The 23,060-nt window shown below is 46.0% G+C and overlaps 1 long non-coding RNA gene across 1 annotated transcript; it reads left to right on the plus strand.

The window, feature by feature from the left end:
* The first annotated feature begins 2,139 nt into the window (after positions 1-2,139).
* LOC144152213 (uncharacterized) lies at positions 2,140-23,060 on the plus strand. Its single transcript, XR_013319101.1, has 3 exons — positions 2,140-2,368; positions 2,832-2,869; positions 22,845-23,060. It is a non-coding gene; the product is annotated as an uncharacterized LOC144152213 (long non-coding RNA).

The raw sequence follows: 23,060 nt of genomic DNA on the forward strand, positions 1-23,060 counted from the left end.
CAAGCAGAAAAATTGACCCAGAATGCAATACTGCACCGGCTAAGGAAATGATTACACACTTGGTGAAGGGGCGTGTTGGCTATTGAAATGACCTTTACATGAAGTTTTATTCACCACGCATAAAATTAAAGGTAGAAACTAGTACACACACTATGCAGAAACTAGCAGACACCCGAGACAAACTATGTCACTGCGATCGCTAATCAGCTATAGTGTCAGCTCTCAGATTTTTTAAAATTAAAATTCGGGATTGGATGGGAATAATACACACGCCTAAAATGCGATCCCAGTACGCATCCCCGTCGCCAGTGTGTTTTATGGTTCCAGGTGAAGGTGGGCCTTGTGAATGCGTTGTGGCTTTCTACTTAGAAAGCCGACTCGGTAGCCGACCTCCAAACCTAGCAGCTACTGTAACTGCTGAAACGTTTATGTACGTATTGAAAACCTTTCAACACAAGTATTTGTACAATGTTAAATTGTATATGTATTTCTAAACATTTTCAAAATTCGCAGATCTAAATATTTCGATTTAAAAAGTTCTAGGGCGTTATCAGCAAAACCGTTTCTCGTCAAGGTGTTTTAGTGATGCCCTTTCATTTGGCATAGAGAATATATACTCGACAATAATCGTTGGTCTGTCCCTTTAAGACGCCTCACTTTAATGCACCATGAGTTGCACTTGTAAGAAGGCGCGTGCTAAATGTAATGGGGAAACGTATTGTGGCGCGGAAACTATTAAGGCCGCGCCATAATTGAGGACGCATGCACCTATTGCTTCTGTAAGTCAGGTATGAATGAGCACAGCAAAAGTTACTTAAACTACGCAGCGATTCGTGCAAGCACGCATACGAACAAATCAGGAGCAAGGATAATCAAACGGCCCATTTTCAAAGCTTTCATAGCTTGAGACTTGTCATATGGAACTACTCTATTCAGAAGTTGCTTGTAATCGGTCGGCCTGAATTTGTAGTTGGGATAACATACTCTGCACGCGAAACAATACTATCACAGCAGTGATATACTATTATAGTTACAAAAACATCACTGTAGAAATGACCAATTAATAAATGTAGGTACCACCTCCAGGGAGGCCAGGAGCCGTTGCGCATTACTGGCTCTATGGAGTGGAATCATGGGCATGGAGTGGAATACAACACATACTGCAGGCAATTTTTACAGCAAAGCTGTATACCTCTACCCCCCCCAACGGTTTCATCGACGTAAGCAAAAACGATCCCTGTGGGCAAACAATGCCCGCCAATCCACCCTACGAAGGTGGTTTGAAAACGAAGCTGTAAACGACACCCACAGTGATTACCCATGCAACGTCACTTGAATTCACACACGGGGCTCTACAAAAGATGAAACCAGAGACAAGTGAAATGCACTTAACCATACCCTTTCTTACATGTTCTTTGTTAAGGTTAAATGAATGCAGGATTTATGAACGGTGGTTGGTTGAGTTGTATCGGTGTAGCACATGAGTGGACACTTTTTTTGCAAAATGAAGGAAACTCAAACCCGGTGTTAGACGATCTCACTTCTGTTTCCGTCGCTTCCGACAGAGGCGACGGGATCGGTGGCAGAGACGAAAGAGAAGTGCGATGCCATGCGTTGTTGTGAGATTCCTTTTATATTTATATAACCGCATCCTAGCGCATGCAAAAGGAGCGCACACGGCCGCCACACGTGCCGTGAGTGGAGCGCACAGCGGCGTGAAAGGTAGCGTGACGCTATCACATGGCATTCAGCGAGAACGCAGGGGGTAAACCCGCAGATGTGCTCGGTGAGTGCACCGTCTGTCTCCCGCGTGGGCTCTCTCCGTGTGATACCTAGCCCTTCGGTGAGCAACATTAGGTTGGGTTTTGTTACCGACGTCTCCATCATGACTGCAGATAACAAAAGTTCCGCTCTTAGATGTACTGCTTATATCTAGAAAAGTCCTCGACTACCAAGCAAATTGCGTTAGTGCTCACATGAAGTCATTCAAGCCGATATCAGTGGGCATGGAAGTGCAGCAACGATGCGTATCTACAGCGACCCTTTCGCTTTTGTTGTGCAGATTTCGACCTTCCTTGCCTCGTGGAAAATTCTTCCGCTTCCGGCTAAGACACTGCAGCCAACTGCCCAACTCGGCGGCAAAGGCTTCCAGGCGTTGCATTCTGCAGTAAACACTCCGGACTGCCAAGCGCAGCAACCGTTTTTGTGGAACGACTCCCCGGCCCTCTGCGCACCGCCGTCATCCAAAGTGACCGACGCATCACCGCAGCTCTACTTAAACAGCTGGGACCCGAGGATCGCCTTCAGTGGGCATGGAAGTGCAGCAACAATGCGAGTCTACAGCAACCCTTTCGCTTTTCTTGTGCAGGTGGGTTCTGCTCCTTCCCTTTATAGCAAAAGATCAAACAATGTTTGCTTGCTGCTGCTTCCATGCCCTTGTGTAATGATTGCTGTAACAAGCGAATGTGTTCATGTTGTAAAACTGCTGATCATGTCTGGCGATATTCAATCAAACCCCGGCCCCCCAAAGGATGTTCCTGACAAACACTACAACGAGCTGCTTTCCCTTATTAAGTCATTGCATAACAAGATAGATGTAAAGCACTATGAACTGATGGAGTCTATTAATGAAGTGAAAGAGGCGCAATCATCCCTTGAGCAACAGATTACGGATCTCGATAATAGGCTTTCGGAAGTTGAAAAACATGTCAGCTGCCCCGAAGGGCTGCCCACGCAAAATTATCAACCACAAGTAATGGCGCTGAACCAATGGCTAGATGACTTTGAAGATCGTTCACGAAGGGAGAATTTAATATTTCATTGCCTTGCAGACAGCTCTTCCGAGACGTGGGCACAACCACAAGAAAAGGTTTGTGCAGTTCTGAATTCCGTATTGAACTTAAACTTGACTACTAGCGACGACCGAATATCTCGCGCCCACAGGTTAGGCAAGTTCATTCCTGGTAAATGTCGGCCAATTATTGTAAAGTTCTCCTCATCCAAATGAAGAAACAGCATCGTGAATTCCAAAAAAAAGCTGAAAGAGTCTGACGTGGTCGTGAACGAAGATTTTTGCAGGGCAACGAGGAGCATGAGAAAAAAGTTGTACGAGTACGGAACGGTTAGCGGCCAGCAGTTTACCATTCGCTATAACAAGCTTTACCTGAACAAAAAGTGCTATGTCTACTCTCCTGCTACCGATAGCATATGCGAACTGGAAACGAACAAGCCAAGGCAGATCGATGATACGTCCGGGGGTTCAGATACCGTGTCATCCTAACATCTGACCCGCGCCCAAAAAATAACGACAAGAACCTGTCAGTCTTATTTTCAAATGTGCGCAGCGTCACTAACAAGCGCGATGCCTTGTTTTCCCTTTTTGATGACTGCGCTGCAGACATAGTAGTCCTAACGGAAACTTGGTTGTCAAATGAAACGGCAAACTCGGAATTGTTTTGTTGCGATAAAAATTACTTTGTACACCGAGCTGATCGTTGTAATCAACCTGGTGGCGGTGTATTGATCGCTGCAGCCGATTGTCTCACTTCCAGTATGGTGATAACAAATTCAGTCTTAGAAATTATCTGTGTTTCGATACACTTAAATAATAAAAACACCCTGTTTTGCGCCTGTTATCGTCCGCCCAATGCTACATCTGACTTTTGTGACAAAATACATGACGTTCTTAACAACCTGGTCTTGAAATTTCCACATGCGCCGTTGTTCTTGCTCGGGGACTTTAACTTCCCCAAAATAAACTGGTCAGTGCCCTGCTCTGCTTACAGTAATCCATCAGGAGATAGTACTACATTTTTTAACATGTGTCTCGACTTTAATTTGACTCAGCTAGTTGACAAACCAACCAGAGTGGGTCCGACGTCCGCTAACATACTAGATCTGGTCCTGAGAAATGTTCCAGATCTTGTGCGACTCCTAATTTTCCTTCCTGGTTTAAGCGCTCATTGTTTCATTCGTTTTACCTTAGAAGCTGAGGTTTCGCGCCGGCTAACACACAGCAAAGCAATAAGAAATTACGCCAAAGGAGACTACGCTTCAATTAATACAGAACTCGAATGTTTTATCGATGCCTACATGGTAGGCTTTTTTGATCGAACGGTTGAACACAGTTGGCACTTGTTTAAAGAAAGAGTTACGTTTTTGACTAACAAATATATTAATTTAGTTGTTATTTCTGGCAAGCAACGCTCACCTTGGTTCACATCTGATCTAAAACGACTGCAAAACCTAAAGAAACGCTCATTTCGTGTAGCCAAACGCAAAAATGAGACATCCCGCTGGTTTGCTTACAAAAATATTTCCGACGCTTATCGTGCAGCCATAAAAAAAGCAAAGGACGTCTTTTTTACAAACACTCTCCCCTCGCTTCTCCAAAGTAACCCAAAAATGTTTTGGAAGCCAATTAGACCTAATAAAAAAGAACTTATATCTCTTAGATATGCTGACAACCAGGTCATGCGCAGTGACGAATGTTGTCGCGTTCTGAATCAAGTATTCGCCAAGTCGTTTTCGAATTGTCCTGCGGATGTTGTGCCGCAATTATGCGATTACAACTTTTTTCCTGTGGATCCTATTGTAGTCGATCCTGTTGGAATTATGAAGCTGATTCATGACCTTAAACCTTCCAGTTGTGGCGTAGACGAAATTAATCCCAAGCTCTTAAAAAACACCGAAGTTTATTCGTCAATAATCCTGCCACACATCTTTTTTCAATCCCTTCAGTGATGTGCTGTGCCAATTGATTGGAAGGTGGGGAAGGTCGTCCCTGTTTTCAAATCCGGTATCCAAAGCTCTCCTTTAAATTACCGGCCAATAGGCAGTTTTAGCATATCGTTACAGTGTTTACGTTACCGTTTACCGTGTTTGCGGGAGAAGACTGCGCAGCGCGAGAGTTGCCGCGAACGGCAACTTACCGGCACAGGCTTCACCGTCACCAGCGCTTCCGGCAACACGGTAAACGGTAACGCAAACAGGGTAACGATATGCTAAAACTGCCTAATATCGTTAACGTCTATTTCCTGTAAACTTTTAGAGCACGTCATTTATTCTAACCTTCTATCATTCCTGGAATCCAACTCCTTTTTCAGCCCATTTCAACATGGCTTTCGGAAAAATTACTCATGCGAAACTCAGCTTCTAACATTCACACACGACGTTGCATCAGCTCTGGATCGCGGTTCATCTGTAGACTGCATCTTTGTAGATTTTCAAAAAGCGTTTGGCAAAGTGTCTCATTAATTATTACTTCTTAAGCTCAGTACCCTAAACATTGACCCTAATGTGGTTAAGTGGATAGAATGCTTTTTGACCAATCGCACCTAATTCGTGACTGCTAACGAATGCAATTCTTCCCCTACTGATGTTAAATCCGGTGTACCACAGGATTCGGAGTTAGGTCCTCTGCTATTTTTAATATTTATTAACGACCTTCCTAATGGTATAAATTCCTCCATAAAATTATTCGCTGATGATTGCGTAATTTCGCGAAATTTGTGACCGAACGGACAACTTTAATTTACACGCCGACCTCGACACTGTCTCTAAATGGTGCAGCAAATGGCACACGATACTTAACACAAACAAATCCAAAAGCATGACCATTACGCGCAAACGTTATTCCCAGCAGCCCTTTAATTACAAAATTACTGGAGCCACTCTCGAATACGTTACATCCTACAAGTATCTTGGTGTTCATATCAGCAATGACTTAACATGGCACACACACATTAATTATGTCTGCAGCAGCGCAAACCGTTCCTTAGGATATATTCGCCGTAATTTCTCTCATGATCCATCCCCCCTCAGGTTAACACTTTATCGGACACTAATTCGCCTTAAACTAGAGTATGCCTCGGCAATCTGGGACCCTGCACAACAAAACCTAATTTCTCTTCTGGAATCTGTACAAAACCGCTCAGCTCGATTTATACTTTCCGACTACTCCCGTACCTCCAGTGTTTCACTAATGAAAAATAACCTGGTTCTACCAAGCTTGCACCATCGCAGAAAAATTTCACGACTCTCTCTGTTTCACAAAATCTATTTCCATAACCCATCTATAAGACGCGACCTTTTCTCACGGCCCACGTACATATCATCCCGCATCGACCATCCGTTCAAGGCAACAACGTTCCATCTGGCCGCACCAACGCATTCTCAGATTCATTTCTCCCCAAAATGTCTGAGGAATGGAACCACCTTCCCCACCACATTGTGTCCATTGAAGATCCGGCATCATTCAAGAATGCACTTTCTGTACATGTAATGCAGTAACCTGGTTTCCGGAAATATGCTTGTGTTTACATACTGCCTGTACTTCTACACTGTTACCTGTTTTCATGCACTGTACCCACCCCCTCTGTAACGCCGTAAAGGCCCTGAGGGTACTCTAATAACAATAATAATAAAACCGTGCTCTCACCAAATCCGACGCCAAGACCAACGCCGACGTATACGCTCCCTTCCGTCGCCACCGCTGCCACCAGCTGCCTGGACGACCGCCGGCTTGCCCAAGAAGGGAGGCGACGCACGTAGTTCCAGCAACACAATGCCCGTCGTTCCTTCAGCGACGCCTATTTTGTGCGCTACCTAGCCAATCAGAGGGTGGCAAAATAAAAAAAAACGAACTAAGCGATTACAACAGCCCGAAGACGGGACACGAGAAAGGAGGAGACAAACATGTGCACTGACTATCAACCACATCTTTTTTATTGCATTAGGGCGCAACCTTTGTACGAAAGAGTCAAATCTACGCAACAATAAATAACAAATAGAAGAAGGCGACGGTGCTGTACGAATTCTTAAAGCACACAATGATGGTAGGAAACCCGTATCAATTCGAAAGATATGCGATCCCTTTTCCGTTCACGCGAGACACTGGGCATACGAATACACTCGTCGCAGCATTGTGCGATACAGAAAGCCTCGTGGGTCACGCGTGCCCTTTCTTCTTTTTTTTTCCAATGCACAGAATGCTGACTGTCAGCATGACCCTTTGAGAAAGTTCTCGTAGTCACGCAGGCGATCGTCAATGCAACGTCCTGACAAGACTGCGGGATTTTGTAAACAATTCTGTGCCTGCATTCCACAACCGAGCATATTTCTTTTCGCAAGACTTTTCTGCGTTATGCACTGCGTTCCAAAAAAGTGCGGGCCAATTCACCCTGTGGAGGGCGTTTCGAAAGCGACGCTTTATACACCACCTACCACGGGTGCCTACGGCCCGGTTGCGTTATTCACACTTTACACTGTACCTGTAACACGTTATTTATTATTTCACTTCAGCACAATGTTCAGAACAGACTGATGACCGGTGTGATACGCACTCAGACTTTGCGTTTTCAGCGCCGTTATATTATTCGTGAAAGTTAACTCAAAGCACATTCCACGTATGGTAGTCGGTTGTTTGGTATTGGTATTGCACACGATTCCAAACTTTTCGAGGTCTACCTGGACAAACCACTGGTGCACACGGCCGCCACACGTGCCGTGGACGGAGCGCACAGAGGCGCGAGAGGTCCCGTGACGCTATCACGTGGAATTCAGCGAGAACGCAGGGGGTAAACCCACAGCTGTGCTCGGTGAATACACCGTCTGTCTCCCCTGTATCTGCGTGTGCTCGTAGCTCAATTGGTAAGACAACGGGCTCTCGCTCCGTTTCTCTATTCGGTATATGCACGAACAGGAAGCTATCGGTTTTCAGAAGGTACCTTATGCAGGAAACACTAGAGTAGGTGGTGATAGAAAATTCCTCATACGTCTCCTTCGTGAGGAACTCGCTTGGATCGCCGCAACTTCTTTTAACATCTTCCAAGTACATAGGCATGGTAACCTCCAGCCACTCAAGCCTGTCATAGTCCGCATCGCCGTAGTGCCGGACATCGGGGAACTTTTGGCGCAGGTGCCGGGTTGTATTGCTCATGTCCAGAAGTATGAACCCCTGATAGAAGTTCCTCATGAATGTGATGGTGTGGCCTGCAGTGGCGAACAATGGGCTGCATGTGTGCCTGGCTTGTTCTTTTAGGTGTTACAAGGCAGCGGTCACAGCCGGAGGCAGAACTTGAATGGTACTTCTCACGTTCATCTTTTCGATATTATTCGTATGGACGGGCTTTCGGTGTAGATAACGGACCGGTTTCACCGTCAGGTTCTCCTGCAGGTCATACACATACTTTAGGTAAGATACCTAAATTTTCCCTTTAGGTCCTACGTCATGAGCGTGCGTTCTTCATTCTTCAGCACATCGCGTGAGTCGAAACTTAGGAGTACAGTTTTGTTACAGTCGCACGGGGGTTCTACTTCAAACGCCAGAGTGCCCTGGTCCAGCATCTTCATTTTGACTCGGTGGTGGTCGGTGACAAGTTGCACTATGCGGCAACCACAGGTTTTTTTTCTTTTTTTCATCACAAAGAGTACTAGCTCGGGAAGCTGACTACCCGTTGGACGTTTAGTGAAGAAGTAGCCTACTGGGATTGCGTACGACGAAGACAATCCACTTAAAACGAAGCAGAGGAGGGAGTGGGCTAAAACAACATCGTTGCTGCTAATCCAACATCCGCTTGCCTAACAAAGCATGCAGTCCCGCTGCTTGTTATACTGAAGCTTTTCCCTAAAGGCCAACTGCACTCAAATTTTCGACGGCGTAAAAATAAGGCCATCCAACAGGGCCAATAAAAAGAGTGCGACATGCAAATATACTGCGTTTCAAGCGTGAATGCGCGCGACGCAAGCAGCTCGTGAAGATTGGTGTTTTGGGAACCTAAACTGAAAAAATTCCCCCGCATTTCCCCGAGGGGGAGAATGTGAAAGTGCGAATGCACGGTTTTCGGCCCGCTTGCGGCGCTTGCGCTCGGCCCCCGCAGCCCACCGCCTCGCCGCCTTCTCTTCCATCTCTTCCATCGGGTTTGTAGTATCACGTGTACACCACGCAGTTATCAAGCCGCTATAACGCCGCTGAGTCGCCAACGCACGCCGCTGACGATGTACTTTGAATGCGTTAAAGATATAAGGCGCGTCACGAACACTGATATCAGCGTCGCGTCCGTGGCTTGGTCGCTAGAGCGTCGCGCTGCGGCCGCAAAGTCCTCGGATCAAAACGTGGCGCCGGATGTTGTTTGTTTTTTAAATATAGAGGAGCACTGCGGACGCCGCCGCCGCCGCCGCCGGCGGTGGATGGTTTCGGGTCGCTTATAAAGTGCATTCGCACTTATAACGCGGCCATTACCGGCGGCCGGGCGTCACATAGGTGATGGAACGGAAGCATGCGCATCAGAATCAGAGGCCGCTCACAGCAGCCTCCAAATGCGCGTGATAACGCCGCGTGTCCCATTGTTATTTCCACAGATGAAGTCCCACTAACGTCTGCCCAAGCTAATGAAGTTAGGCGCAATTCCAACACCACGTTGCTATCGATCAGGATGAAGAAGACCGTCCGACAGTTATTTTTGCATCAGAAACAGTTGCAGTGACATGTTCGACGCGATAGCATTACTTTGACGCCGAATGAGCGTTTTAGAATGGAGTTGCTGCGTTTACAATTTCTGCTTTCCAGTTACCGAAGGTTAGCCAAGATGGTTTTAAATTGCCCTGACACACAAACAACAGACGCCATCTACGCTTGTGTGGCTGAACATGTGGGAGTGAAGGTGGCGGCTGCTTGATCTTGGTCAGTTTCAGCGACAAGGCGACACTATCTGTCGTACAAAGCACTTATTCCCTCATGCCGTGGCTCGTCTAAGCGTTTTGGTTTTGGTTTTTACTCTACGCTACCTCGAGCAGTATTCGCGGGGTGACCAGTTTTGCCCTTGCGCGCTAAAGGTCAAACCACACCCCCTTCCGTAAGCGCCCGGCAGCGTATTCCCAAACCATATCCCGTAAGGGACCAGGCCGACCCCCCCCCCCCCCCCTAAATAGCACCCCAGCATCGTGATGTCACCGACGTCACTTCCACTGTTGCTGTAGCCAAAATGGCGGCGCCCATTTGAAAGCAGTCCTGCTGTGGCGTCTCAGGCTCTCAGGCATTGCGCTTGCTTTGGATCCCAGGATGCGTGCTTTGACAAACTACGCGCACCGCTACGTATTGCTCAAGTCGTCGCTACGCCTTTGCGAAAGTTCGCTGCACGTTTGCTTTTGTCGTGAGAGGAGCGCAGCGCTGGCGCAGTTAGAATCTCGGTGATTTGCACGTAGGAGGCATTTGCACGCAATCTTTTGGCTGATACCTTCAGTGCTAGGTGCATCTACTCCAAATCATTACGTCCCCAAAGCACTGGAATCGCGAAACAGTAGCCTATAATCGATATCGGCGCTCTGCATGTAGGTAGGGGGTAAGTGATTGCTATCACATGTACTCGCTCGCACGCGTACGGAGTGAATTGGTGTACAGCTTGCCGACTTACCGCACAATTATTCTTCCAAATCTCCGCCTGCGCGTCGCTTAGGCCTGGGCGGTGCTCTATAAAATAATTTTGCCCTATTTTGAGCATGTTAGATGCGTTTTGCAATAGTGGCCAATAGGCAAGCTCTGAAATTGTTCGACACGTATGCATATTGCGTAAGAATTCTGGCCTGGTGCAGAGGTAGTGCAGAGTGCTTCCCCTTCTCTACACACACGCCCACACAAACATTTTGCAAAGTATATTTCACCTTACGCGCTGCGCTGCAACGGCGTACCCGTACGAAAGCAGTCGCTGTTCGTTTTAATCGAGACAAGCTGCTTTCTCAAGCTGATCCACTTTCAGGCGCGAAAACTCTTTATTCCTTAAAACAAACTGAACGTCTATATGTACCCTTGTTTCATCTTCAAATAGGCAGCGTTGGTATAATGTTGATACATTTTATAGCAAAGTTTTTTTTGTTTTATAGCAAAGCACTGATATACTCGCACGATGCTGCTAACGAACTGACTGCACACCGGCATAAATCTTTCGTTGAATGCCGGCGTCACACTTACACGGATGCTTATCAGGTAGGGCAAAATCCAGTCTCAACAATGTTTCCTGATTAGAGACTCCCATGACTTGATTGGAACTAGGTCCCGTGTGACGATGTCAATTATTTCAGCTGATTTAAGCCTATTGTTACAGTTCTCGAATGAGCCTCACACTAGTTTGTAAATACGATTTACTTTTATTATCTCATAAATTTGTCTCTTTGTCTCCACTGATAAGAACCCTTGTATGTATACAAAATATACCAAGTTCACAAATGAAAACATGTTGTCTGCTGTTTATTTCACTTTTAGGCATGCACGCATGTTGTATCGTTTAGCACATCTCTTTGGTTTCTCTCGTGAAACATGAAAAATTCATGACACGCGCGGAAGCGTACCGCACTGATGCTGAGAAGTAAAGTTCTTTAGGTAAATGAGCGAATTCTCTCGATGTGAAGGTAATCAGTAATCCCTCCTTAACACTATGTTGTAAAATCCGCCGAAAATTTTGATATAAGCGGAGTTTCGATTTAATTGAAACGCTAAAAATTTGTAGTTGCGGTAACAGAAGCTCTACTGCATAGGGGAGCTTTCGTATACAGACAAAATAATTCGCAGGAAAAACCATTTTTGCTATTAAGGAAGAAAGAACCGCGTGGTGCTCGGTCTACTTCTCGTTCGCAACTATTCCCAGAAAAGCGTTCTCGAGCTGCTGAATGCATCGCATGTTGGTCGCCGTCGCTACATTCAACTTCGTAGCAAAGCTTGCGCAGCATGTTGGTTCTTTTTGCCGTTGCAGGAACATCCGAGGGCTCCTCGTCGTCCGCATGAGCTCCATTACAGCCACAAAAGATGGTTTTTAACGAAAAAAAAGCAAGAAGGTTTTAAAAACTTTCAAATTATGCGCCACAGTGACGTGTTATGAGCAAGAATGACGTCATACGGGCCAACAATAAAACATAATTTTCAGTGCGTTAACTGCACGTTAGCATTCTAGTGATGCGGTCGAATGGAACTAGATTCCCCATTACAGACGTCCAGTCATGTGTCGTCGCGACAGGTCATTTAGGCGGCCGCCAATCGCACAAACAATGTTCCGTGACGTCACAGAAAAGTTGCGGGAAATTTGCTAGGGGGTCGCGACTGCTTCACACGTTTTCTTTCACATCTCCGTTATTTGTTCGAAGATTGCGATGATATTGGTATCATTGTTATCGGGACTAAGCAGTCTTTCTAATAAACCCAACTTGTATTTTGTCTTCATGGCTCCTTTAAACGTTCGTTTATTGGAGCATCGCAACAAGCTTAAAAAAGATGGTTACGCACGTCTGGCCGAACATTGCCACACGTGTAAGCACCGATGCTATCCGCTTGTCCGCGAGACTGATATCCTGTTTAAGCATAAAGACAGGCGTACTAGAGAGTTGATGGAATCATACTACATCAGAAAGTGGGGGAGAGATTGTATCAGTGAAACATCAGTTGTCCTGCACGAAAAAGAATTTGGTTATTTGGAGCGGTCATCGCGATAAGGTGTTCCTTGTTAAGAAAGGTGCGTTGTCAACAGTGGAGTGTTTTGGTCTTGATAGTATGTCATTGGCTGGTGTGGGCACGTGGCGTGTTGGGGGAGGAGGATTCTGTGTATGTATGTATCTACTCGTCGCAGCGCGCTGCCGCCATCGGCCGCGGAGGCCGCAACCCGGAACTCTGCAGGGGAAGTCCCCGTGTTAGTTTCGCCATCAATGTGAAAGCGGTACTCGCCGCACGCGCGCTTGGCATCGGACACGATCAGCTGTGCAGGTTTTGTGCTATTCTTGGTCTACCAAAACCACTGCACCAAAACACGTTCCACAACATTGCCAAGAAAGTAAAGTTCATGCCGCGGCCACAGAAGTCGTCTCTGACAACCATGCTGAAGCAAGGCAAGTAACTGTGTTGCAAACTGGTCAGACTGACGTCAGTGTGATGTTTGATTGTACTTGGCAGAAACGAGGACACAAAAGCCAGAACTGTGTTGGCACTGCCATTTCTCTCGACACTGGTCTCTGCCTGGATTTTGAGGTGCTGTCAAACTACTGTCAAGATTGCAGCCACCCCCAAAAGCTTGATTAGCAAGAGGAGGAAGTGTGGCAAGCCTTTCATGCCCCTGTGCGTGAAAAAAATGTCGACTACTCACCCATGGAGACAGAAGCAGCACTGCGCATCTGGCACAGGACGGTATCGTACAACCTGCAGTCCACTGTAGTGGAGACTGCCACTGCTCTCACGGTGTTGTGGTTCAACAGGGGCCACACTAGCTTTGAGCAAGTTCTCCAAGAACTGGGAATCTTCCCTTCAGAAGAACTGGTTAGACTAAGCAGTGCAAGTGACCAGCAGAGGATCAGGCAGATGTTTGCCAGGCTGACTGCTGCGGCTAGGTCCCATCGCCACAGCCTGGTGAAACGGGCCTGTACCGAGTACTCCACCCGCAAGAATCGTGAGGGTGCAACTTATGCAGCAGGAGCGTTCTAGTTTTAGTACCTCAATGTCGACATTTCAGACTATATCCCCACCAAGGTTCATGTTGTTTGAGCAAGAATTTCTGAATCTGCCAAAGAAATAAACTTTCAATTGCGTTTTTCTCAGTTTGATGTTTTTGTCCGTTTTCTGAGTTTGTGCACACTTATTTTCCCACTTAAAGTTGTTGTATCACGATGAAATTTTGCACAGATGTTCATTATAACACGTAGAGTGCACAAATTGTGTTCATTATGCAATTTGTGTGCTTAGATATTTCTGACGGTCATAAAACAAAAATATACAGAACAAGAAAAGGCACACTACCAGTCATTTTTTTTCGTGGTGAGGAAACTGAATATGAGGCTTTTTCAGGCAGTTTTGTGCACTCTGCAGATCCTAAGGAACCACCTAGGCTATGTTAAAAGTTTCAGGAAAACTTTTTACTATTAAAGAAAGTGTGCACAAAAAAGCCATTTTTCTGCAAGTCATGCTGCATAACATTTTATCCGGAGCAGCTATTCTAAATCTGATTGCATATATGACCAGAGGAGCTCAATCTCTACAAGATGTGAAAATGTCAGCCTCCTAACTTCATTATTAAAAAAAAAGTTGTTTCGAGGAGCATGTCCCCTTTCGTAACGCCGTGTTCGCATTTCTTAGTTGGTGACGACGTAACTGCCTCCTTTCCATTAGTATTCTGATTGTGCGCCTGTAGGCTAAATAAAGCGAAGCTAAGCCGTATCTTTGCAAGGTATGACCTTCGCGTTGCGCACATGCCGTCATACAAGCTGAGGAATCAGCTTGTGAACGTGACAGATTGCTTGGACAGCAAGAGATACCCCGGTGTTGTCTACAAGATACCATGTGCAGACTGCAGCTGCAGTTACATCGACGAAACTGGTAACTTCATCAGGAGATAAAGGAACATCAAAGGGACGCAGGCAAGAACAGGAAAGTGCCGAACACGCTGGCCGAGCACGCCAATAATCATGGTCATTCCATCGATTGGGATAACGCCACCAGTGGCGTAGCGAGGGGGGGGGGGGGGGCTGACCGGGCTTCAGCCCCCCCCCCCCCCCCCCCCCCCGAAATTTTTCCGGCCGTCACCGTGCTGCCAGTATGCCTGGTATGTCGCCTGTGAACAAAGCTGCATATGCTTCGAAAGTGCCACCAATGGCACTTTCCACGAAATGCTACGAAAATGCCACGAAAGTGCATCTCTGCCCTTCCCATGGGTGTTTACACAAAAGCACGGCCGGACTCGACTCTTTTTCCGCGCTGCGGAGAGGGAGTCGAGTCCGACCGTGACAAAACGAAGCGCCCGAGGGGTGCGAACCGCTGAGGGATGATTTCGGAGGGGTGCAGCCCCAAAAGCGACGGTGCCTTCGGGTAAGCTCAGCGCACGGTACGCCAAAGGCATGCGTTGTACCCCTTGTGCGAGACATGCAGCAAGACAGAGAATAATTGGCCGGCTGAGTCGTTCTCAGCAGAGGAGATTGGCTCTGCAGGGGAAGCAAGGAGTGGACCGCACTAACTCGCGGCGGAAAAAAAGAGGGACCGCCGGCCATTGATGGTTGAAGACTGGTACAATGCAGGTCCCATAGGAAACAGACGATCTTTGTGTGTTAAGCAGAAAAACGTGCAAACGGGGGTGGCTGACCACGGCCGCTCCATCTCCTAGAAAGGGAGAGATCAAGCGGCCATGGGCACACATTCAATACTCCTTCAAGGTAACTTTAAGAATGCGACGGGGCTACGTTATGGTTGAAACGTGCAGTTTAGCTGGATGAATGCCGTGCGCGGGCAGATGGCCTTTGCGAATGAGACACACAGCACGCTACGCCCCTCTTCCTCGCGTCAGCCCTTCATTCTTCCTTTTTCACGTTTCTGTCGAGCCCGGGAGGGTTTTGTTGGAGTAGACTCAGATTGCGCGCACTGAGTGTTGTCCCCTTCCGACGGCGATGTTGCGACAATCAATTTCACCCCTGCAATTAGGCAGCTTTGTTGGGCGGTATTCTCCCCTAACCTAGGAAACTGGAGAACAGCGGGTCGACAAAAAAGGCGCGCTGCGGCTCCTTGAGCTGGTCCCAGACTTTATCCTAAATATGAAGACACGACGGTCGCCAGTCCTGCCACAAGCAGACGGCGTCGCGACAGTAACAACCATCAGATGGCCATATTCTACCTCGATCACAACTAAAGCCCCTCCGTTGCGTCCACGACCGCTTTTTCCCTGGACGGCGGCTGCCCAGAGCAGTGTATATTCGGGCCGGAGTCAGAACGGCGATATCGAATTGTAAGTCATTTTCTTCCAGTGAATAATATCCTTACATGATCACTGATGTCTTTTGACGATGGAGGTTGCATTGTACGTTAAGTTGTGCGGCGCAGATCAATTATGCATTCTTTGATATTTAAATATTCACTTCCTAATATTTACACGATACCACAGTACCTTGTGTCTCCGAGATAAAAAATGCCTATCTCGTTTTATTTCGAATGCAGTAATTGCGTTTGAATTGGTAATTGAAAGCGCCCACGGTGGAGCGGATAGGCGACTTTTAATGAGGGAAAACGTCAATTCAACTCCTGTAAACGCCCAAATATTTTATTATGCACGAAGTTGGAGAGGATTACTCAGAGTGTATCGGGACAGCGTTAGTATCAGTACATGAAGAGTGAAAAATATTTTTGTTCTGGCTGCAGTTTTAATAGTTTGCTTTTACTGGGACGAAACTCCATGTGAGATAGCCGCTGTCGCATGGTGTGCCCGTTATTGGGACTTTTGTTACCGCGTTTCATATCGACGCGTGCATCTACTGCTACACCCAATTTTAAAACCAAAGCAGCGTGCGCAGCGCAAGTGAAGGACCTTCGTACTGGTGGCGAAGAAACGAGCGTGCCTTTCTGATACAATTTTCCTTTAACTCTTCCTGGCCTTCTTTGAAGTTCTGTGGGCGCAGGAGTATCGTTCTTTCAAGGCTCAATCGGTCGTGCATGACAACAGAATTTTCTAATTAAATAAACGGGCCGCATACAACAGGCCATCTCAAGAGCACCAGCACACCTCCACCCGCCTCCTCCCCTCTACGCCCCCCCCCCCCACTCACACACACACATACGGGTGCACGCTGATGTGATTCTTCCTGGATCCACAACTGCTACGTACACACTCTAAAATGTTGCATGAAGGACATTTTGAGTAATCGTCAGCATTTCTTAAGTAACCGAAACAACCGAGAATTACCACGGTAAACAACTTTGCATTTTTTATCCAATCTATCCTGTCGTAGCCTGAAACCATGCTTTAGTTTGAACATCATGGTCGCTGTCAACCAAGGAAATAGTGCAACTGTGTCATTACTGTCCACTTCATGCTAAAGCATGGTAGTCTTTGGTCTTTCTGTATGCGGGGCCATGCCAATACGCATGTTTTTTGGTGCACTCCGGGAAACAAAATGCTGACTTGTTTCGGGCATCGCACCATGCCCGAAAATCATGCTGGCTCTGCACAGCTGCCCAATCCTCCGTTTTCTAGTGGACCAAGGAGATTTCAAACATAATTTCCATTTCCCGCTTCTGCAACGAAATGTACAAAACTTCTGTGCGCGCTATACATTCCAGAGCCGCCCATGCTCATGAACTGCAAATACTTTTTTATCGTTTAGCTCTAAAACCGACAGTGTGTTCTCGGCTGAAAAATGGCAATGCACGCGTCAGCTAAAAAACTATGTCCTTTCATTAAAGTTTGAAACCAAAATGGTAGGACCGCATTATACAGTCAAACCCGGCTATAACGAACCCGGATAGAGCGAATTATGCTACAGTCAAACCCGGCTATAACGAACCCGGATAGAGCGAAATATGCTATATATCGAACAAAAATAATTCAGTTACGGAAATACATGGGAAACATATTCCCTATAACGAAGTTCACATCCGACATATTGAACTCTGGGCGCCTAGAATGGCCACCGAAATGCATGATTTCGAGCGGCGATTGAGATGTGGATTGGCCGCGACCACGGAGCAAGAGCCGCGACTGAGATATTGCGCCTCGCACGGAGCGACGTGACGACCAGTACTTTCCGTAACTGTTTCCGATGCGCTGGACTCGCGACCGGGAACCCGCCCGCTCAGCGAGTCCGGACCAAGACAGCAGCATCGGTGAACGGTGGGAAGAGCTCGCCAACGTTCCCGATGATGTCGCGAGTGAAATCCGTCCGACCCTTATATTGAAGCGCTTTCGGCAGTCGATGTGCTCCGCCAATGCTTCTTAGATTTTTGAGGACGCCGAATCGAACTGGTGCAAACCATGTTTTGTGTCGAGAATGCTGTGCTAGTTGAAGCCGCCAAAACGAAAGTGAAAACAAAAATCACCGTTTTATTGCAACGTGGGCAGTTAAGGCGGAAAGTAGCTTTATTACTTGCAATAAATGGATTATTTTGGTATGGTAATGGCTACTGTACTGTGTTCGTTTCTGCATACGCGGATGGCGGAGTTTGGGATGGGGGCAGGGGGCTCCTGCGGATTGCGAGCTCGTAACAATAAGCTCGTTATAGCCGGGTTCGGATATATCGAACTATTGGATATACCGAACTAATCGCGGTGCATATTGCAGTTCGCTATAAACGGGTTTGACTGTATATATCGAACAAAAATACTTCAGTTACGGAAATACATGGGAAACATATTCCTTATAACGAAGTTCACATCCGATATATCGAACTCCGCGCGCCTAGAATGGCCGCCGAAATGCATGGTCTCGGAGCGGCGATTGAGATGTGGATTGGCCGCGACCACGGAGCAAGAGCCGCGACTGGGACATTGCGCCTTGCACGGAGCGCCGTGACGGCCGACACTTTCCGTAACTCTTTCCGACGCGTGGGACTTACGATAAAACCCGCCCTGTCAGCGAATCCGGACCAAGACAGCAGCATCGGTGAACTGTGGGATGAGCTCGCCAACGTTGACGATGGTGTCGCGAGTGAAAGACGTCCGATGCTTATAGTGAAGCGCTTTCGGCAGTTGATGTGCTCCGCCAATGCTTCTTCGATTTTGGAGAACGCAGACTCGTACTGCTGCAAATATGTTTCGTGTAGAGAATGCTATGCTAATTGTAGCCGCCCAAACGAAAGTGAAAACAAAAATCACCGCTTTTTTTTCAAAATAGGCAGTTAAGGCGGAAAGAAGCAGTATTAATTGCAATAAATGGATTATTTTGGGTATGGTTAATAGCTACCTTACTGTGTTTGTTTCTGCATGCGGAGATGGTGGAGTTGAGGAGGGGAGAGCGGAGGGGGCTACCACGCAATGCGAACTCGTAACAATAAGCTAGTATAGGCGGGTTCGGCTATATCGAACTATTGGATATATCGAAAAAATCACGGTGCATATCGCAGTTCGCTATAACTGTAACTCTTTCCTCAGATCTCACGACAAAATTCAAAACGCAGCAATATTTTGCTCAGCTTGCACAGAACATGCCTAACCGCAACAGTATGGTCAGACATCGCCGTATATGCGTTATTTTTTTTTCTTGCTAAATATAAAGTTCGATACAGCATTGAATTGCGAACTTTGCAGTGACTTGCTCTATCTCATCTGGGAGTGGTAACTAAAGGGGGTGGCTGCTCCAGAAAAGGTATAACTTGACAGTACACGCATTCAGGCAGATAATAGGGCATTTATGCACAAAGCATTGGAAACTTGACCGGTAGTAATGCAACTATTTGAGAACACCAAGCTCATTACAGCAGACTCTACATTTGAGCTGTGCGGAAATGTCAACCAGATTCATTCTGTTACAAAGCACAAGCTTCTCATGTGCGTCCCGAGTCCTGGTAGAAGCTATAGTATACGAAATGGACCACGTTGAGACTAAAAACAGAAGCGCAAATTTAAACTGGCATGACTTAACAAATGCCGATGGCTGAATTATTCCGCTTTGCGTGTGGACTAATACTGCCAGGTTCGTGTAATTTTCGCCCTTAACAGCGCTGTTCTTGCGCGTGGTGTCTGTCTGTTTAGGGTTGATATTTGTTGAAATATTGCTGGTGATGTAACGCTTCTTGCATGCATAATTCATAGCCACTCGTTTTTTGGAGATAAGACCTGCGCTACACTTAACTCAAGTGCTAAGATTCGATGTATACTGCACAGAATGAGCTCCATTGGCTTTACACTGGCAGCTAATGTACGGACGTTGAATGCAAAAACATTTTACTTTGCATTGTGGGCACGAATAACTAAATAAAAAATCTAATTCTTACGGCCTACGTCATTTTATTGCTGATGTCACACTCATCATACTACACACGTTGAAATAAAACAAGTAATTGCATGAAACTATGACCGTTTAATGCAATGCCTGCGCAAGGTTCCCGTGCGTGCAATGTACGTCCCGTATCACGGGCATAGATTTGTACCACCCGGTCTGCGTATTTTCGCCCAGTTTACAACTTAACCTGGCACAAATACAATCATAATCAACACCAATATTATGAGAGAACCTTAAAGGGCCTTTTAAAGACAAAATACAACCTTGTTCAAGTGAATAGCAACTAGCCTTTGGTATAACTCGCACAGCTCCATTCCAATCACAGGCGTTTTTTCAACCGAAGCAATGCAACAAATGTCAGAAATCTTCAAATTTAGCGCTGCAGTGAAGTGATATCGGCAGGAGTGGTATATATATAGGCTGGCACAAAAACGTAGTTATGAGTGTGTTAACTGCACGTTAGAATTCAAATGATAAGATCAATGGAGGATACAATCGCGCAATCATGTTACTTGGCGGTGACTTAAGTCGTTGGGCGTCAATCGTACAAACAAGATCCTGAACTGTCATAGTGAAATCGCCGCCGGAAAGGGGGCGGGGATTCGCCATTGCTTCAAACGTTTAACTTATATATCGAATATTCCTTTGAAGTTTGCGATAAAACTGGTATCATTGTTGTCGGGACAGGCAGACTTTTTAATGAACCAAACATGAATGTTATCTTCATATCCTTTAAGGGAGCTTTCAAACTACCGCGCTTTTTTTTCTTTAGGGGGGGGGGGGGGGTGGGGGGAGGAGGCGGAAAACAACCTTTGCCCCCCCCCCCCCCTCCCCCCGAACAAAAATCCTGGCTACGCGCCTGCCTTTCAGTGCCAGCAACCCAAACAACAAGTGAAACGCTGTTTTCGACAGCGGGTGCCATTGTAACCTGCAGAAGGGAGCACCTCCTTCCCCAGCATGTGGAAGAACTAGTTTTTCTCCATGAGAATTTCTGAATGTTGTTTTATTAACTGTACCTTTTGCTTGCATGTAGATCTGTGATATATTTTTATTGAAACGTCATCAAACAAGTTCCTGTTTTTTTTTCTGTGTGTGGTGTAAACTTTCAACTAGTAGATATGAGTGCCTTCTTCACTGCATGTGGAGCTGATTGATGGTAGGGCTTAACTCGCCGACGCAACGCAGGCGATGAGGTGCTCCATAGTGGAGTGCTCTGGATTAATTTTGACCACCTAGGGGTCTTTGACGTACACCGAAATCTCGGGCACGGGCGTTTTTGCTTTTCGCCTCCATCAGAAAAGCGGCTGTCGCGGCCGGGAATGAAACCCGCGAGCTTAGCAGCACAACGCCTTAGCCACTGTGCAACCGCGGCGGGTGCATGTGGAGCTGCTAGTCTATATGCCAATGTTTTTTTTTTGCTTAAAATATGTAGCCAAATTTTCAGATTTTTTTTTGTTCTGTGTTGTAACCTTGAAACTAGTCACAGGGAACGTCTTCTTCCCTGCGTGTGGAGCTGCTAGTCTTTAAAGGAGCCATGAACAGAAAATACAACTTCGTTTAATTTGAAAGAACTAGGATTCAGTATCTCACTCAGCTCCATTACAGCCACAAAAGATGTTTTTTTAACGAAAAAAGCAAGTAGTATTTAAAAACTTTCAAATTTTGCGCCACGGAGACGTGTTATGAGCAAGAATGACGTCATACGGGCCAACAATAAAACATAATTTTCAGTGCGTTAACTGCACGTTAGCATTCAAGTTATGCGGTCAAATGGAACTAGAGGCCCCATTACAGACGTCCAGTCATGTGTCGTCGCGACAGGTCAGTTAGGCGGCCGCCAATCGCACAAACAAGGTTCCGTGATGTCATAGAAAAGTTGCGGGAAATTGGATAGGGGGTCGCGACTGCTTCACACTTTTTTAATATCTCCGTTATTTGTTCGAAGATTGCGATGCTATTGGTATCATTGTTATTGGGACTAAGCAGTATTTCTAATAAACCCAACTTGTATTTTGTCTTCATGGCTCCTTTAAGCCATTATTATTTTACTTGAAATACGTTATCAAATGATTTTCTGTGATGTTTTATGCATGTATGTGTTGTAGGTTGTTTACCTGTGTAGAAGGAAGCATGCTCCTTCTACGACTTGTCTGTATATAGAAACCTTTTTTATCATGTTATCACAGGATTCTCTGTGATGCCTTTGTATGTTCTAACCTCACAAATAAAAACTTTTGCATAGAACAACTTCAACTGTTGTTTTGTTCTTCGGACACCTGACAACTATTCGAATTCATCTTCGCAGCGCACAAATGACAGGACAAAGAGGAGGAAAACACTGGACAAGCGCTGGAGATGAATCCTGCCATTCCTCCCTTTTGTCCTGTCATTTGTGCGCTGCGAAGATGAATCTGTACCAACTAGCCCGGTTTTCTACGCGACTATTCGAATTCGCTTCGAAAATATTCGACCCCAGGACTGTTTGCTTCGAATTCGCTTCGAACTAAAATAACACTATTCGCACAAGCCTAATATTTTGTCATTGCAAGATGCACAATTTTGCCAAATGGTCAGGTGTCCACCACAAAAAAAAATGTTCCATTGTGGGTAGTAGCCTGGAAGAGAATGCAGCCAATATTCCACACCCCCTGTGTTTGTGTTACCCCTCTTCTAAATTTGCTTTAATATTGTGGAAATTGATGAAATGATTTTATGCTGCTTTATATTGCCTAAAATAGTTGTCAAGCAACGTTTTACTATTTCCTGCAACTAATTTGGATTATTAACCTGACGTTGTCATATTGGGCATATTATTGGCATCTTGCATAAGTGGCACTCTGAAGCCTCTTAAATGTATACCCACTAGCCCCCTTCCCCTATCATCAGTCGCTGTTGACTTCCCCTACCCATGGCCTTCCATGTATCAAAAGAATGGTTCATTAAAAATTTTTTCAGCAAGAGTTCACTGGTTACCTGTAAAATAGTAGCTACCTTAAGCATTTACCTTTGTCCTGCCTTGTGGTCTAAAAAAGTCTCCTTACACAAAAATGTGTCCACCGGGTGTTTCATTTGGGTGCGTGTCTGTGTATACTCAGATTAGTGTGTTTACCTCATCGCAGGAAGGTTAACCCTCCGTCATTGGATCAGCCTACCTGGATTTCCAGCACTTCAAACATCATCAAGACTCGGCCACTTTGAATAGGTTTTCACTGTAATGCACATGTTTTGATATATTTTCGGTGATCCCTAACTTATTTTTTATGATCATTCTTTTTAGTTCTTGCAGTTGACTTTTTTTTGCTATAACATTGAAAGGCTGAAAGGCATTCAGTATC

Source organism: Haemaphysalis longicornis, unplaced genomic scaffold (assembly GCF_048455015.1).
Source record: "Haemaphysalis longicornis isolate Haplotype H1 unplaced genomic scaffold, Haemaphysalis longicornis Haplotype H1 scaffold_9, whole genome shotgun sequence".
Classification (NCBI taxonomy): Eukaryota; Metazoa; Arthropoda; class Arachnida; order Ixodida; family Ixodidae; genus Haemaphysalis; species Haemaphysalis longicornis.